Source organism: Hemitrygon akajei, chromosome 24 (genome assembly GCF_048418815.1).
Source record: "Hemitrygon akajei chromosome 24, sHemAka1.3, whole genome shotgun sequence".
Lineage (NCBI taxonomy): Eukaryota > Metazoa > Chordata > Chondrichthyes > Myliobatiformes > Dasyatidae > Hemitrygon > Hemitrygon akajei.
This window is the reverse complement of record NC_133147.1, coordinates 8,124,963-8,143,304: the sequence shown is the minus strand read 5'-3', so window position 1 is coordinate 8,143,304 and position 18,342 is coordinate 8,124,963. Positions and strand designations below refer to the sequence as shown.

The 18,342-nt window shown below is 46.2% G+C and overlaps 1 non-coding gene across 1 annotated transcript; it reads left to right on the top strand.

Moving 5' to 3' along the window:
* Positions 1-12,136: 12,136 nt before the first annotated feature.
* Positions 12,137-12,208, top strand: trnaq-cug (transfer RNA glutamine (anticodon CUG)). Its single transcript has one exon. It is a non-coding gene; the product is annotated as a tRNA-Gln (tRNA).
* Positions 12,209-18,342: the final 6,134 nt, after the last annotated feature.

Here is an 18,342-nt window from a genome sequence, read left to right as displayed (position 1 = left end):
TCATTTTTTTATCATATCTCTTTTTTAAATTTACAGTAAATTTTATAGGCATAAATGCAAATACAGCATTAAGAAACTTTCATTTATATTTTTTATGTCAGACTTCAAACTGTACGTTAACACTATGAAAACTTCCCATAAGCAGACAGCTGTAAAGGCTGAACAAATTTGTCAACGTTTCGGGTTATTTCTGTAAATGTTTTTGTTTTGTGACTCCTTTTAGATATAGCTTCTTCTGTCCAACAGAATTGGAGTGGATTTGCTTGTTTATTCGTATATTTAAAGTTAATAGTTGTTGCTATTTATGTGTGATTCCCTGGCTTCGTTAGCATATGTTTAGTGTTTTTGTTTGTTCAATATATAAAAAAGAATGAGCTGCCAGTGTAAGTGGTGGATGTGGTTTTGATTTCAACGTTTAAGAGAAGTTTGGAGAGGTACATGGTTGGGAGGGGTCTGGTGGGCTATGGTCCGGTGCAGTTCAATGGAATGAGGCAGATTAAATAGTTCGGCATGGACTAAATGGACCGAAGGGCCTGTTTCTGTAACTATACTTTCATTCCTGTTATTTTACAAGTACAGGCCACATCATGACTTCATTGCCTGTGGAGAAAAAGTGGTATCACTCTGGTCGGAGAAGATGGAGTGAATTTATGAGGGACCGACCAGTCAGGTTAACGGCAGTCAGCATGGACTAAAGACAGTCAGTCAAAGTAAATTTATTAAAGTACCTATATATGCCACTATAAACCATTGCGAGATTAAGTTTCTTGCAGGTATCTACAGTAGAACAAAGAAATACAATAGAATCAATGAAAAACTACACACAAACGACCAGTGTGCACAAGACAAACTGCAAATACAACAATGGTAGATCGATAAATACATAGACAATTAATACAGAGAACATGAGTTGTCGAGTCCTCGAGAGTGAGTCCATAAGACCAAGTCAAGTCAAGTCACTTTTTTATTGCCATTTTGATCATAACTGCTGGTACAGTACACAGTAAAAACGAGACACAGGACCACGGAGTTACATGACACAGCACAAAAACTGCACTGAACTACGTGAAAACAGCACAGAAAAAAAACTACACTAGACTACACACCTACCCAGGACTGCATAAAGTGCACAAAACTGTGCAGGCATTACAATAATAATAAATAATAAACAAGACAATAGGCACAGTAGAGGGCAGTAAGTTGGTGTCAGTCCAGGCTCTGGGTATTAAGGAGTCTGATGGCTTGGGGGAAGAAACTGTTACATAGTCTGGTCGTGAGAGCCCGAATACTTCATAAGACATAGGAGCAGAAATAGGCCGTTCAGCCCATCGAGTCTGCTCCACCATTCCATCATAGCTGATTGCGGATCCCACTCAACTCCATACACCTGCCTTCTCACCATGTCCTTTGTGCCCTGACCGATCAGGAAACAATCAACTTCTGCTTTAAATTTACCCACGGACTTGGCTTCCACTGCAGTCTGTGGCAGAGCATTCCACAGATTCTGTCATGGTCCGGTTCGAAGTCTGCATTCCGGTTCACGGTCCGGTCCGTGGACTCCGGACTCCAGGTCCTCTGGCTGTCCCTTGTTTTGGTTGGACTTAACCATAAGAACCTGATGCTCATCTTGGAGCTAGGAATATAAGTGGCTCTGGGATTGCGTGTCATTGGGGGTTTGTCTTGTCAAGATTCCCTGGGAGCAAATGGCTGGTGGAAGGCTAGAACGGCCACTTGCCATCTTTAGGCTGTGTTGGAGAACCATGGCTTCTTGGAGCCTTGTTGTCTGTAGTCGGAGCTGTCATTGCGGTATGGATTCGGCCATTTCCCGGGTCAGCTGGGTGGCCGTCAGCCACTCCGAGCTAGGTAGGGATCCGGTTGTTTCCGTAGCCAGCCAAAGTTGCTGCCCGTAACTGTGACTCGGAACAACCCTGATGCAGAGATGGAACTGTCTGTCGTTCTTCGATGTTTGTCTCTTCCTGTCCTCGCCCCGTGGGGTAAGTCAGGCCATTCTGCCGTTGCCCTGTGGGGGGAATCTGTCTTGTCTTGTCCTCGCCCCGTCGGGTAAGTCAGGACATTCTGCCGTTACCCGACGGATGGTCCTGCCCCACCTTGGTGTGGAGTGAAAGTTGAGTCCTGGCTTGTCGAAGGCTAAGTCCCGGCTCTATGTCTATGTACTGTCCAGTCTCATGTTAGTGTCTTGTTAAAGACGAGTCCCCGCTTGTTGAAGGAGAAGCCCTGGCTCTACGTTGATGTACAGTTCCTGGTCTGCCTCCAAGCTCCAGCCTCCGAGTTATTCAAGCCTCGAGCTCCAAGAACCCAAGCCTCAACCCTCGAGCTCCGAGAACCCAAGCCTCAACCCTCGAGCTCCGAGAACCCAAGCCTCAACCCTCGAGCTCCAAGAACCCAAGCCTCAACCCTCGAGCTCCGAGAACCCAAGCCTCAACCCTCGAGCTCCGATAACCCAAGCCTCAACCCTCGAGCTCCGAGAACCCAAGCCTCAAATCTCGAGCTCCGATAACCCAAGCCTCAACCCTCGAGCTCCGAGAACCCAAGCCTCAACCCTCGAGCTCCGAGAACCCAAGCCTCAACCCTCGAGCTCCGATAACCCAAGCCTCAACCCTCGAGCTCCGAGAACCCAAGCCTCAACCCTCGAGCTCCGAGAACCCAAGCCTCAAATCTCGAGCTCCGATAACCCAAGCCTCAACCCTCGAGCTCCGAGAACCCAAGCCTCAACCCTCGAGCTCCGAGAACCCAAGCCTCAACCCTCGAGCTCCGAGAACCCAAGCCTCAACCCTCGAGCTCCGAGAACCCAAGCCTCAAATCTCGAGCTCCGATAACCCAAGCCTCAACCCTCGAGCTCCGAGAACCCAAGCCTCAACCCTCGAGCTCCGAGAACCCAAGCCTCAACCCTCGAGCTCCGAGAACCCAAGCCTCAACCCTCGAGCTCCGAGAACCCAAGCCTCAAGCCTCGAGCTCCGAGAACCCAAGCCTCAAGCTCCGAGAACCTAAGCCCTGAGACCTACGCTCCAAGAACCTAGCCTCGTCACGTCTTCGCCTGGTTTGGAGTCCAAGCCCGAGTCAAGACCCAGGTTCTGGGTCCTTGTCCAGTCTCGGGCTCGGAGTCCACACCCAGGCTCCTTGTTCCCAGTCCCTCGTCCTAGTCCTGCTTCCCCAGCCTTGTCTGCGACCTGTCCCGTCCTGTTCCTAGTACTTCAGTGTCTGTGTCCTGCATTTGGGTCCAGTCTCAAAGCCCCCCTTTTGACAGATTCACCACTCTCGGGCTAAAATAATCCCTCCGTACCTCTGTTATAAAAGGCCACCCCTCAATTTTGAGGCTGTGCCCTCTTGTTCTGGATACCCCCGCCATAGGAAACATCCTCTCCACATCCGCTCCATCTTGTCCTTTCAACATTCGGTAGGTTTCAAAGAGATCCACCCACATTCTTCTAATTCCAGTGAGTACAGGCCCAAAGCTGCCAGATGTTCTTATAGAGGAGATCTTACAGAAATATCTAAAATTATGAAAGTGGTAGGTAAGATAGAGGCAGGAATGTCAATTCTGCTGGTAGGTGAGATTAGAACTAGGGGACATAGCCTCAAGGTTCGGGGGAGTAAATTTAGGACAGAAATGAGGAGGAACTGCTTTTCCCAAAGAGTAGTGGATCTGTCCAATGAAGCAGTGGAGACCACCTTAGTAAATATATTTAAGACATGGTTGGATAGATTTTTGCATAGTAGAGGGATTAAGAGTTATGGGGAAAAGACAGGTGAGTCCGTGGTCAGGTCAGCCAATAATCTTACTGAATGGCGGAGTAGGCTCGACAGGCCAGATGGCCGACTCCTGCCTGCTCCTATGTCTTATGTTCTTATATCCCCCATATATTAACCCTTTTATTCTCAGAATCATCCTCATGAATCTTCTCCGGACTCTGTCCAATGACAACACATCCATTCTGAGATATGGGGTTCAAAACTGTTGACAATACTCCAAGTGCAGCCTCACTAATGTCTTATAAAGCTTCAGCATTATCTCCTCCCCTTCTTACCCCATCCCTGACATATTTAGTTGTTTGTTTTTTTTCTGTCTCTCTCTCTGCCCATCACCCTGCCTGTTCTCCATCTCCCTCTGGTGCTTCCCCCCACTCCTTTCTTTCTCCCGAGGCCTCCCGTCCCATGATCCTTTCCCTTCTCCAGCTCTGTATCACTTTTGCCAATCACCTTTCCAGCTCTTAGCTTCATCCCACCCCCTCCGGTCTTCTCCTATCATTTCGCATTTCCCCCTCCCCCCACTACTTTCAAATCTCTTACTATCTTTCCTTTCAGTTCGTCCTGACGAAGGGTCTCGGCCCGAAACATCGACAGCGCTTCTCCTTATAGATGCTGCCTGGCCTGCTGCGTTCCACCAGCATTTTGTGTGTGTTGTTTCAGCATTATCTCCTTGCTTTTATATTTTATTCCACTTGAAATAAATGCCAACATTGCATTGGCCTTCTTTACCACAGACACAACCTGTAAATTAACCTTCTGGAATCTTAAGTGTCTATCTAAATCCCTCTGATGTTTGAACCTTCTCCCCACTTAGATATTAGTCCACTGTCATGGTCTGGCCAGTGATATCTGCATTCCGGTTCACGGTCCGGTCCATGTTCCTTATTCCAGGTTTCCTGGTTTCTCCTGTTTCTGTTTGAGGCAGCTGATTCTGGTTTGGGCTGGCTTCATAAATAGCTTCAGGATTCCGCCTCTGGCTGCTGGATTGTTCCTGTCCAAACCCCCTGTCTGTATCCCTTCCCTTCACCTTCCTGTCTGTCTCTTGCATTTGGGTCTGCTTCCACTGGCCCCCTTATGACATCCACACTATTGTTCCTTTTACCAAAAAGCATTATCATACATTTCCCAACACTGTATTCCATCTGCCACTTTTTTGCCCATTCTTCCAATTTGTCTAAGTCCTGCTGCAGTCACATTGCTTCCTCAGCACTACTTACCCCTCCACCTGTCTTCGTATCATCCACTAACTTTGCCACAAAGCCATCAATTCCATTATCCAAATCACTGACAGACAATGTGAAAAGTAGTGGTCCCAATAATGGCCCCCGAGGACACCACTAGTCCTTGGCAGCCAACCAGAAAAGGCCCCTTTTATTCCCACTCGCAGCCTCCTACCTGTCAGCCATCCCTCTATCCATGCCAGTATCTTTCCTGTAAGCCACAGGTTTTTATCTTGTTAAGCAGCTTCATGTGTTCGCTGGTGAGAGCACGGTCTGCATGGTGGGGTCCTTGATAATGGATACCGCTCTCCTGAGGCAGCGCTTCTTGTAGATGCGTCCAGTGGTGGCGAGGGCTTTGCCTGTGATGGACTGGGCCGAATCCACCACTTACTGTAGGCTTTCCGTGCTTAGACAATGGTGTCCCATACCAGGCCGTGATGCATCCCGCTAGTACACTCTCCACTGTGCATCTATGCAAGTTTGTAGGAGTTGTAGATGACATACTTCTAAGACAACAGAGGCTCAGTCTTTGCAATCGCACTTCTGTGCAAGTTCCAGAGCAGATCGTCTGACACTCCAACACCGAGGAATTTAAAGTTACTGATCCTCTCCCACTTTCGATCTCTAATGACATCTGACTCATGGACGTCATTAGATCTCTAATGATGTCTGACAGCGGCCCAAAGATCTCAGGTCACTCAATAGAAAAACGAATAGACAATAGACAGTAGGTGCAGGAGTAGGCCATTCAGCCCTTCTAGCCAGCACCGCCATTCACTGTGATCATGGCTGATCATACACAATCAGTACCCCGTTCCTGCCCTCTCCCCATATCCCTTGACCCCGCTATCTATAAGAGCTCTATCTAACTCTCTCTTGGATGCATCCAGAGACTTGGCCTCCACTGCCTTCTAGGGCAGAGCATTCCACATATCCACCACTCTCTGGGTGAAAAAGTTTTTCTCTGTTCTAAATGGCCTACCCATTATTCTTAAACTGTGGCCTCTAGTTCTGGACTCACCCATCAGCGGGAACATGCTTCCTGCCTCCAGTGTGTCCAATCCCTTAATAATCTATGTTTCAATCAGATTCCCTCTCATCCTTCTAAATTCCAGTGTATACAAGCCCAGTCGCTCCAATCTTTAAACATATGACTGTCCCGCCATTCCGGGAATTAACCTTGTGAACCTACGCTGCACTCCCTCAATAGCAAGAATGTCCTTCCTCAAATTTGGAGACCGAAACTGCACACAATACTCTAGGTGGGGTCTCACCAGGGCCCTGTACAGTTGCAGAAGGACCTCTTTACTCCTATACTCAATTCCTCTTGTTATAAAAGCCAGCATGCCATTAGCTTTCTTCACTGCCTGCTGTACCTGCATGTTTGCTTTCATTGACTGATGTACAAGAACACCTAGATCTCGTTGTACTTCCCCTTTTCCTAACTTGACTCCATTTAGATAGTAATCTGCCTTCCTGTTCTTGCCACCAAAGTGGATAACCTCACATATATCCACATTAAACTGCATCTGCCATACATTTGCCCACTCACCCAACCTGTCCAAGTCACCCTGCATTCTCATAACATCCTCCTGACATTTCACACTGCCACCCAGCTTTGTGTCATCAGCAAATTTGCTAATGTTACTTTTAATCCCTTCATCTAAATCATTAATGTATATTGTAAACAGCTGTGGTCCCAGCACCAAACCTTGCGGTACCCCACTGGTCACAGCCTGCCATTCCGAAAGGGACCCGTTAATCACTACTCTTTGTTTCCTGTCAGCCAGTCAATTTTCAATCCATGTCAGTACTCTGCCCCCAATACCATGTGCCCTAATTTTGCCCACTAATCTCCTATGTGGGACTTTATCAAAAGCTTTCTGGAAGTCCAGGTACACTACATCCACTGGCTCTCCCTTGTCCATTTTCATAGTTACATCCTCAAAAAACCCCAGAAGATTAGTCAGGCATGATTTTCCCTTCATAAATCCATGCTGACTTGGACTGATCCTTCTACTGCTATCCAAATGTGTCGTAATTTCCTCTTTTATAATTGACTCCAGCATCTTTCCCACCACTGACGTCAGGCTAACCGGTCTATAATTCCCTGTTTTCTCTCTCCCTCCTTTCTTGAAAAGTGGGACAACATTAGCCACCCTCCAATCAGCAGGAACTGTTCCTGAATCTATAGAACATTGGAAAATGATTACTAATGTGTCCACGATTTCTAGAGCCACCTCTTTAAGTACCCTGGGATGCAGACCATCAGGTCCTGGGGACTTTATCAGCCTTCAGACTCAACAGTCTATCCAACACCATTTCTTGCCTAATATAAATTTCCTTCAGTTCATCCTTTACCCTAGTTCCTTTGGCTACTATTACATCTGGGAGATTGTTTGTGTCTTCCCTAGTGAAGACAGATCCAAAGTACCTGTTCAACTCATCTGCCATTTCCTTGTTCCCCATAATAAATTCACCCGTTTCTGTCTTCAATGGCCCAATTTTGGTCTTAACTATTTTTTTGCTATTCACATACCTAAAGAAGCTTTTACTATCCTCCTTTATATTCTTGGCTAGTTTACCTTCGTACCTCATTTCTTCTTGGCATATTGCCTTTTTTGTTATCTTCTGTTGCTCTTTAAAAGCTTCCCAGTCCTCTGGTTTCCCGCTCATCTTTGCTATGTTATACTTCTTCTCTTTTATTTTTATACTGCCCTTTACTTCCCTCATCAGCCACGGCCACCCCTTACTCCCCTTAGGATCTTTCTTCCTCCTTGGAATGAATCAATCCTGCACCTTCTGCATTATTCCTAGAAATACCTGCCATTTTTGTTCCACTGTCTTCCCTGCTAGGGTATTGTTCCATTGAACTTTGGCCAGCTCCTCCCTCATAGCTCCAAAGTTCCCTTTGTTCAACTGTAATACTGACATATCCGATTTTCCCTTCTCCTTCTCAAATTGTAGGTTCTTTTCTTTTTACAATATTTTTATTCAGAAGAAAAAAACAAGATTTACAGAGTGCAACACATAGATACATCTCAACATAACTTGTGTACATTCATATATTGTGATAAAATTGATCAAAATGTTATAGCATAATACATAAAGGTATACCACTCTGTAATCAAAAATTTAAAGATAAGTCATACATCATAAAAGAAATTTTTTATATAAAAAAATTGTAGGTTAAAAATTGACCTTGGAGCAGCTGAAAGGTGTTCTTTGGGTATTATTGAAAGAAAAGAGAGCTGATGATAGGAAAATCTGAATGTATCATTGTTTCGTGGGAGTTAAAAGTGTTTATATGGCATGTTTTCAACCTCCTTTGCACTGGTTAAAAAGGACTGAGTGTTCTCGTTGCATATTTTATTTCAACAGGTTCATGGTCTCGCTAACTTTCAGCCATATAAACCCCTGGCGAACAAATAAAACGAAGTAGGCGTGAGTGTGAATGTCAGCTACCCGGTGTGCTGATAGCGGCAAACACGTCAGAGGCTTCTAAGCGACATTTAAAAGGGCACGCTCTCTCCCCCACTTCAGCTCCCATGTCTTTGAACACCACCCCCAAGAGAACCATATTTTTCTCAGTCCGTTTCCATTGCGCAGCACAGTACACAGGCAAACAAGCTGGATCTGCTTTCCACGGATGCTGCCCGACCTGCTGAGTTGATCCAGCGTGTTTGTACGTGTTGATTTGACCCTAGCATCTGCAGTGTACTCTATGTTTACAGTACACAGGCATTTGAGCCCACACGAGTGAATCTGCAGACGCTGGAAATAAATAAAAACACAAAAAGCTGGCAGAACTCAGCAGGCCAGACAGCATCTATGGGAGGAGGTAGTGACGACGTTTCGGGCCTACGATGTTTTGCCGACCTTAAACTTGTTATCGCCAGGAGTGGGAGTGGAGGCAAACTCCCACTACGATACCTATCAAATGCTCCCAGTGGTGTGGGCCTCAAATAGCCTCTGACAACCATCCAGCTCCTAGCCTTCATGTTTGGCTACTAAGCCCGACTGAACCATCTCTACCGACAGGAGAAGGGGCAAAGGCTGGTTACCGGTGCCTTAAGCTGGTCGCTTCGGGCAAATGGGGCTCGTTAGCCGTGGCTGGCAGCTCATCTAGTCAAGTCAAGTCACTTTTTTTATTGCCATTTCGATCATAACTGCTGGTACAGTACACAGTAAAAACGAGACACAGGACCACGGTGTTACATGACACAGCACAAAAGCTACACTGAACTACGTGAAACAACACAGAAAAAAAGAAACTACACTAGACTACAGACCTACCCAGGACTGCATAAAGTGCACAAAACAGTGCAGGTATTACAATAAATAATAAACAGGACAATAGGCATAGTAGAGGGCAGTAAGGTGTCAGTCCAGGCTCTGGGTATTGAGGAGTCTGATAGCTTGGGGGAAGACACTGTTACATAGTCTGGTCGTGAGAGCCCGAATGTTTCGGAGCCTTTTCCCAGACAGCAGGAGGGAGAAGAGATTGTATGAGGGGTGCATGGGGTCCTTCATAATGCTGTTTCCTTTGCGGATGCAGTGTGTACTGTAAATGTCCGTGATGGTGGGAAGAGAGACCCCGATGATCTTCTCAGCTGACCTCACTATCCGCTGCAGGGTCTTGCGATCCAAGATGGTGCAATTTCCGAACCAGGCAGTGATGCAGCTGCTCAGGATGCTCTCAATACAACCAACCCCTGTAGAATGGGGGGAGGGTGGGAGATGGACTTTCCTTGGCCTTCGCAGAAAGTAGAGACACTGCTGAGCTTTCTTTGCTATGGAGCTGGTGTTGAAGGACCAGGTGAGATTCTCCATCAGGTGAACACCAAGAAAATTGGTGCTCTTAACGATCTCTACCAAGGAGCCGACGATGTTCAGCGGGGAGTGGTCGCTCCGTGCCCTCCTGAAGTCAACAACCATCTCTTTTGTTTTGTTCACATTAAGAGACAGGTTGTTGGCTCTGCACCAGTCCGTTAGCCGCTGCACCTCCTGTCTGTATGCTGACTCGTCGTTCTTGCTGATGAGACCCACCACGGTCGTGTCATCGGCGAACTTGATTATGTGGTTTGAGCTGTGTGTTGCAGCACAGTCGTGGGTCAGCAGAGTGAACAGCAGTGGACTGAGCATGCAGCCCTGGGGAGCCCCCGTGCTCAGTGTGATGGTGTTGGAGATGCTGCTCCCGATCCGGACTGACTGAGATCTCCCAGTCAGGAAGTCTATGATCCATTTGCAGAGGGAGGTGTTCAGGCCCAGTAGGCTCAGCTTTCCAATCAGTTTCTGAGGGATGATTGTGTTGAATGCTGAACTGAAGTCTGTGAACAGCATTCGAACTAATGTGTCTTTTTTGTCCAGGTGGGTGTGGTGAACTACATATACCTGTCTGGACACCCCCCACCTCCCGCTGACTGCTCCTGTGGCTCCTCCCACAGACCCGGGTATAAAGGCGATTGGAGGCACAGTCTCCCGGCCTCAGTCTCCAGGATGTTGTGTGGTGGTCATTCGCTGCTTGTTCTTTCTTCCAGCCAATAAAAGCCTATATCTCATCTCACGTCTCTTGAGAGTTATTGATGGTGCATCAATGGGTTAGGGCCAGGTGGAGGGTGGTGGCAATGGCGTCGTCTGTTGAGCGGTTGGGACGGTACACGAACTGCAGGGGGTCCAGTGAGGGGGATGGCAAGGGAGAAGGAAAACTCTGATCTCAGACCTCCGCTGCCTAGCAGCTACACCCACTCATTGTGGAAGGGTTTGGGAGTAAAATCCGGAACAGAGTCCCTACTTTGAGTTCAATGCTGGCTGGCAACTCCTGCGACGCTTCTGGTGCCAAACTGTATCGATCTCGGCCGGCCCTTTGGGTTCATCAGATGTGTGGAGAGGGGGAGCTTGCTACATGGGCAACAGCTTGCTCCCCATGCAACGCACACAAAATGCTGGTGGAACGCAGCAGGCCAGGCAACATCTATAGGGAGAAGCACTGTTGATGTTTCGGGCTGAGACCGTTTGTCAGGACTAACTGAAAGGAAGGATAGTAAGAGATTTGAAAGTAGGAGGGGGAGAGGAAAATGCGAAATGATAGGAGAAGACCGGAGAGGGTGGGGTGAAGCCAGGAGCTGGAAAGGTGATTGGCAAAAGGGATACAGAGCTGTAGAAGGGAAGGGATCATGGGACGGGAGGCCTAGGAAGAAAGAAAGGGGGAGGGGAGCACCAGAGGGAGATGGAGAACAGGCAGAGTGATGGGCAGAAAGAGAGGGAAAAAAAGGAGGGGGGAAAACTAAATATGTCAGAGATGGGGTAAGAAGGGGAGGAGGGGCATTAACAGAAGTTAGAGAAGTCAATGTTCATGCCATCAGGTTGGAGGCTACCCAGCCGGTATATAAGGTGTTGTTCCTCCAACCAGAGTTTGGATTCATTTTGACAGTAGAGGAGGCCATGGATAGACATATCAGAATGGGCATGGGACTTGGAATTAAAATGTACGGCCACTGGGAGATCCTGCTTTCTCTGGCGGACATGGCCTATGTCTACTATCTCTTACTATCTTTCCTTTCAGTTCGTCCTGGCGAGGGGTCTCGGCCCGAAACGTTGACTGCTCCTTTCAACGGATGCTGCCCGACCTGCTGAGTTGATCCAGCTTGTTTGTACGTGTTGATTTGACCACAACATTTGCAGTGTACTTTGTGTTTACTGTTACAGAATTTTCTGTTTCTCGGATTTTCAGCATCAGCAGATTTCCTCTGGTTTGTGAAATCCCAGAGCCAGCTAAACAATTTCAAAGAATTACGAACAATTTCCAAAGACAACCTATTAGACATAAAAGGAACGCTGCACACCCACGAGGTTACACCGAGAAAATACAATCCGCAAACTAAATGGGAGAAAAACTTTTCTGTTTTTTTTAAATCTACCCCTGGTTGCGTCAGAGCGGCGTGAGTGAGAGAGTTTGAGTGTGATGATGTAGCGCAGAGGTAACCGGGTCGAACTTTATCGGTTCTCCCGGGATCTGAGCTACAAACCCGGAGTTGAGGAGTTGGTTTGAACCCTCTGAGGTTCAGATCTCTGGAAATGTACTATACTGCACTGTAGGAGCCGCCGCTCAGAGTCTGTGAGAGCGGCAGCTACCCCACCCCTTGCGTGGTTCCATGGTGTAATGGTTAGCACTCTGGACTCTGAATCCAGCGATCCGAGTTCAAATCTCGGTGGAACCTCAGCGGATAACTCTTTTTTACCAACAAAGTAAAAAAAACCTCGATACAAAAGTTTACCCATTTATGCGCCGCAGGTGCAGTTATAAACTACACTTGATTGTTGTAATTAAACATAACTTTCCCAGGATTGAAATGTCTAATACCAGAGGAATTGTGTCTAAGGTGAGAGGAGGTGATTTCAAATGAGATGCTTGGGTAATTCTTTTGCAGACAGGGAGAAGAATGTCTGGAATGTCCTCCCAGGAGTGCTGGTGAAGCTATGATAATAGGCAGATATGGACATTGTGCAGGCAGAAGGGATTAGGTTAGTTTGGCACTTGATCCTGGTTTCCTCCCACATTCCAAAGATGTATGGGTTAGCAAGTCATACACAAGAGAAAGTCTGCTGATACTGCAAATCCAGAGAGACACACACAAAATGCTGGAGGAACTCAGCAGGCCAAGCAGCGTCTATGGAAATGAATAAACTGTTGATGAGACCCTTCTTCAGGACTGAGAGGAAAGGAGAAAGACGCCTGGATAAACAGCTGGGGGTGGGGGGGGGGGGGGGAGAAGAAGGATACCTAGAAGGTGATAGGTGAAGGCAGGTGGGTGGATCTGATGCACTATCAATAACTCCAAAAGATTGGAAGTAGAGTAAATACTGAAAGGCTTTTATTAGCAGTAAAAAGGACCGCACCCATGCTGGATGACCGCCCTGGACTGTGGGAGGAGCAGTGACACAATGGCCTTTATCCAGGGGTCTGTGGGAGGAGCCACAGGAGCAGTCAGCAGAGGGGCGTGTCCAGACAGATAAACATGGTTTACCACAGGTGGGAAAGGTGAAGGGCTGGACAGGGAGGAATCTGATAGGAGAGGAAAGTGGATCATAGAAGAAAGGGAGGAAGAGGGGCACTGAGGGAGGTGGTAGGCAGGTGAGAAGAGTTAGGAGGCAGGAGTGGAGAATAAAAGAAGTGGGGAGGGGGACAGAATTTTATGGCAGGGAGAAGCTGATTTTCATACCATCAGTTCGGAGGCTATCCAGACAAAATATAAGGTGTTGCTCCTCCACCCAGAGGGTGGCCTCACCATGCCACAAGAGGAGGCCACGTACTGACATATCAGAATGGGAATGGGAATCAGAATTAAAATGTTTGTTCACCGGCTCAGGAAGGCAACTGGTTGCCCACTAATTTCAGGGCAGTTAATGACAGGCAATAAATGCTGGCCTCTCTGGTGATGACCAGAATGCCCAAACTGTTGAATTTGTGTGAGGCTTTGCTGAGTGTTGTGTGAAGTTTTGGTTACCTACCTATAAGAAAGATGTAAATAAAGTTGAAAGAAGACAGAGAAAATTTGCAAGGATATGTCGGGTCTGGAGGACCTGAGTTATAAGGTAAGATTGAATAGGTTGGGACTTTATTCCTTGGAATGTAGAAGATTGAGGGGAGATTTGATGGAAGTTTACAAAATTATGAGGGGTAAAGACAGGATAAATACAAGCAGGCTTTTTCCACTGAGGTTGGGTGGGACCACAACCAGAGGTCATGGGTTAAGGGTAAAAGGTGAAAAGTTTATGGGGAACATGAGGGGGAGCTTCTTCAGTCAGAGGGTGATGAGAGTGTGGGACGAGCTGCCAGCACAAGTGGTGCATGTGAGCTTGAGGTCAACACTTAAGAGAAGTTTGGATAGGCACACGGATGGTAAGGGAATGTGGGGGGGGGGCGGTGCTGTGGTCCTGATGCAGGGCGATGGGACTAGGTAGTTAAATGGTTCAGCATAGAGTAGGTGAACCAAAGAGCCCATTTTTATGCAGTACTTTCTATACTCTAAAATATGCCAGATCTGTAAGTTGTGTAGAACAGGGTGGTGTCCTCATACTTGTGTTGTTGGTATGATCTTGTTTTCAGTGATTCACCCTCATGTGACTCGCTTCTCATCACTGCTTGATAATGCTCAGTTAACCACTCCATTGGTCAGGGTCAATCATGGGTGTTGCATCCTGTCTAGATACATCAGCCAAGGCAGTACAGTATGGAGAGCAAGCTGCCCTCTCCACCCATCTGATGGACCCAAAGAAATGGCAGAGACCGATAGTTTGGCACCGGCGGTGTCGCAGGAGTTACCAGTCAGCATTGAACTCAACATAGGGCTGCTTTAGGGACTCCAGCTCCAGATTTTTCCCCTCGGGGTTTACTTCCAAAACTGTCCCCATGAGTGGGTATATCCTCAAGGCAGTGGAGGTTTAAGATCAGTTTCTGTTCTACATGAGCTGCCAACTATGGCTTACAAGCCCCATCTGCCTGAAGTGGCTGGTTTTAAGGCACCAGTAACCCACCTTTGATCCTTCTCCTGTCAATAGAAACACTGGCCTTGGTTCTCAGAGGCTATTTGAGGTGCATGCCATTGGGAGCATTTAATAGCAAGTGGAAGTTCATCCCCACTACCTCTCCTAGCCATAACACCTTAAGGAACCAACAACCATACAGTGAAAAAATTAAACTGGACAAACCATGCAACACTGCCACTGGACACACCAAAGGCGCTCACAGCCAGCTTGACCTTCCAAAATTACCCTGCCTAATTATAGGCAGAGGATAGGATTAATGGCAGGGTCTTAGTGTGAAGGAACAGATGGATCTTGGGATCAAAGTTCAAAGATCCCTTAAAGTTGCCGGGCAATTTGATAGTGTTGTTAGTTGGAGGACTGAGTTCAAGAGACACAGTTTAAAGAACATTTATTATCAAAGTATGTACAACCTTGAGATTCACCTTCTTGCAGGCAGCTACAAAACAAAGAAACCCAAAAGAACCCACTAGAAAACAAACACATAACAAAGACCGTCACACTCCCAATGTGTGAAAAACAAAGAACAAATAGTGCAAACAATGAAAAAAGTAAACAAATAATAGACTGAACATTAACTGCAGAGTTCGCAGCCACTCTTGGAGTATTGTGTTCAGTTCAGAATCAGAAGCAAGTTTACTATGACTGGTCTAGGTTGTGAAATTTGTTGTTTTGCAGCAGCAGTACTGTGCAATATACAAAAAAAACTCCAAACAGCTTCCAGGACATCCTCAGACTGTGTTGGTTGTTGATGCAAAATGGCACATTTCACTATATGTTTCAATGTACTTTGTACATGTGACAAGAAAGGGAGTTTGTGGAGCGCCTCCGAGATGGATTCTTAGAGCAGCTTGTACTGGAGCCTACCAGGGAGAAGGCAATTCTGGATCTAGTATTGTGTAATGAACCAGATTTGATAAGGGAACTCAAGGTAAATGAGTCATTAGGAGGTAGTGACCATAATATGATAAGTTTTAATCTATAATTTGAGAGGAAGGGAAAATCGGAAGTGTCAGTATTACAGTTGAACAAAAGGGACTATAGAGCCATGAGCGAGGAGCTAGCCAAAGTTGACTGGAAGGATACCCTCGCAGGGATGACAGTGGAACAACAATGGCAGGTATTTCTGGGAATAATTCAGAAGGTGCAGGATCAGTTCATTCCAAAGAGGAAAAAAGATTCTAAGGGGAGTAGCGGGCGACCATGGCTGACAAGGAAAGACAAGGACAGTATTAAAAGAGAAGAAGTATAACATAGCAAAGATGAGCGGGAAGCCAGAGAATTGGGAAACTTTTAAAGAGCAACAGAAGATTACTAAAAAGGCAATACGGGGAGAAAAGATGAGGTACGAAGGTAAGCTAGCCAAAAATATAAAGGTGGATAGTAAAAGTTTCTTTAGGTATATGAAGAGGAAAAAATTAGTTAAGACCAAAGTTGGGCCCTTGAAGGCAGAAACAGGTGAATTTATTATGGGGAACAAGGAAATGGCAGACGAGTTGAACAGATACTATCTCCCAGATGTAATAGTGGCCAGAGGACCTAGGGTAACGGAGGAACTGAAGGAAATTCACATTAGGCAGAAAATGGTGTTGGGTAGACTAATGGGACTGAAGGCTGATAAATCCCCAGGGCCCGATGGTCTGCATCCCAGGGTACTTAAGGAGGTGGCTCTAGAAATTGTGGACGCATTGATAATCATTTTCCAATGTTCTATAGATTCAGGATCAGTTCCTGAGGATTGGAGGATAGCTAATGTTATCCCACTTTTTAAGAAAGGAGGGAGAGAGAAAACAGGGAATTATAGACCAGTTAGCCTGACATCAGTGGTGGGGAAGATGCTGGACTCAATTATAAAAGATGAAATAACAGCACATTTGCATAGCTGTAACAGAATCGGTCAGAGTCAGCATGGATTTACGAAGGGGAAATCATGCTTGACTAATCTTCTGGAATTTTTTGAGGATGTAACTATGAAAATGGACAAGGGAGAGCCAGTGGATGTAGCGTACTTGGACTTTCAGAAAGCCTTTGATAAGGTCCCACATAGGAGATTAGTGGGCAAAATTAGAGCACATGGTATTGGGGGCAGAGTACTGACATGGATAGAAAATTGGCTGGCTGTGACCAGTGGGGTACTGCAAGGTTCGGTGCTGGGACTGCAGCTGTTTACAATATACATTAATGATTTAGATGAAGGGATTAAAAGTAACATTAGCAAATTTGCTGATGACACAAAGCTGGGTGGTAGTGTGAAATATGAGGATATTATGAGAATGCAGGGTGACTTGGACAGGTTGAGTGAGTGGATAGATGCAGTTTAATGTGGATAAATGTGAGGTTATCCACTTTGGTGGCAAGAACAGGAAGGCAGATTACTATCTGAATGGTGTCAAGTTAGGAAAAGGGGAAGTACAACGAGATCTAGCTGTCCTTGTACATCAGTCACTGAAAGTAAGCATGCAGGTACAGCAGGCAATGAAGAAAGCTAATGGCATGTAGGCTTTTATAACAAGAGGAATTGAGTGTAGGAGTAAAGAGGTCCTTCTGCAGTTGTATAGGGCCCTGGTGAGACCCCACCTGGAGTATTGTGTGCAGTTTTGGTCTCCAAATTTGAGGAAGGACATTCTTGCTATTGAAGGAGTGCAGCATATGTTCACAAGGTTGATTCCCGGGATGGCGGGACTGTCATGTTTAAAGATTGGAGCGACTGGGTTTGTATACACTGGAATTTAGAAGGATGAGAGGGGATCTGATTGAAACACATAAGATTATTAAGGAATTGGACGCGCTAGAGGCAGGAAACATGTTCCCAATGTTGGTGGAGTCCAGAACCAGAGGCCACAATTTAAAAATAAGGGGTAGGCCATTTAGAACAGAGTTGAGGAAAAATTTCTTCAACCAGAGAGTTGTGGATCTATGGAATGCTCTGCCTCAGAAGGTAGAGGAGGCCAATTCTCTGGATGCTTTCAAGAAAGAGTTAGATAGAGCTCTTAAAGATAGCAGAGTCAAGGGATATGGGGAGAAAGCAGGAACGGGGTACTGATTGTGGATGATCAGCCACGATCACATTGAATGGCAGTGCTGGCTCAAAGGGCTGAACTGCCTACTCCTGCATCTATTGTCTATAACGCTAATCTTTAATGATCAGACACACAGACTAACCTGGAGATTTTCAGCAAAGGAGCTGTATGTGGGCTGGTTTAGATAGTATGGGCTTACTGCAACACTGATATTCAGCTGCACTCAGACCAATGGACAGGAATAGATGTAGGAGCTTCCTTTGAGGGTGTGAATGCAGAAATGCATCTGTGTTCAGTCTGACACTTATGGGTGGAGAGTGGAGGTACATCTCTACCAAAGGAGGTGGAAGGCACTCATTCCATTTACTAGCCTCCTGCAGGTCGCCCTTGGGCAAGGTGTACCACCTGCTTAGCTCCACTCCCCCCCACCCGATCAGGGTCACATGAAGCCATGGGAGCAGGTGGTGAGCTGGTGGATGGTCAATTGAGTAGATGGTGCAGATCACAAGTCCTGGTTATGTGACCAGTGACACCAAGGAGACAATCTCTAAAGAGTATTGATAATGGCTGGGCTCACCCGTCTTGTAAAGGCCACTTATTTTTTTTCCATTTTAAAATCTTTTTTTATTATTACTGAAGATCAACAAAGAAAAATGTCAATATGTCATTATGTACAATGAAGAATTAAATTGGCAAATAACTGATTAACAAAGCTAAGCAATATATCAATAATAAGAAAAAGTGTTAAGAATATTTTTTTGAAAGAAAAAAAAGAACCCCTACTAAGA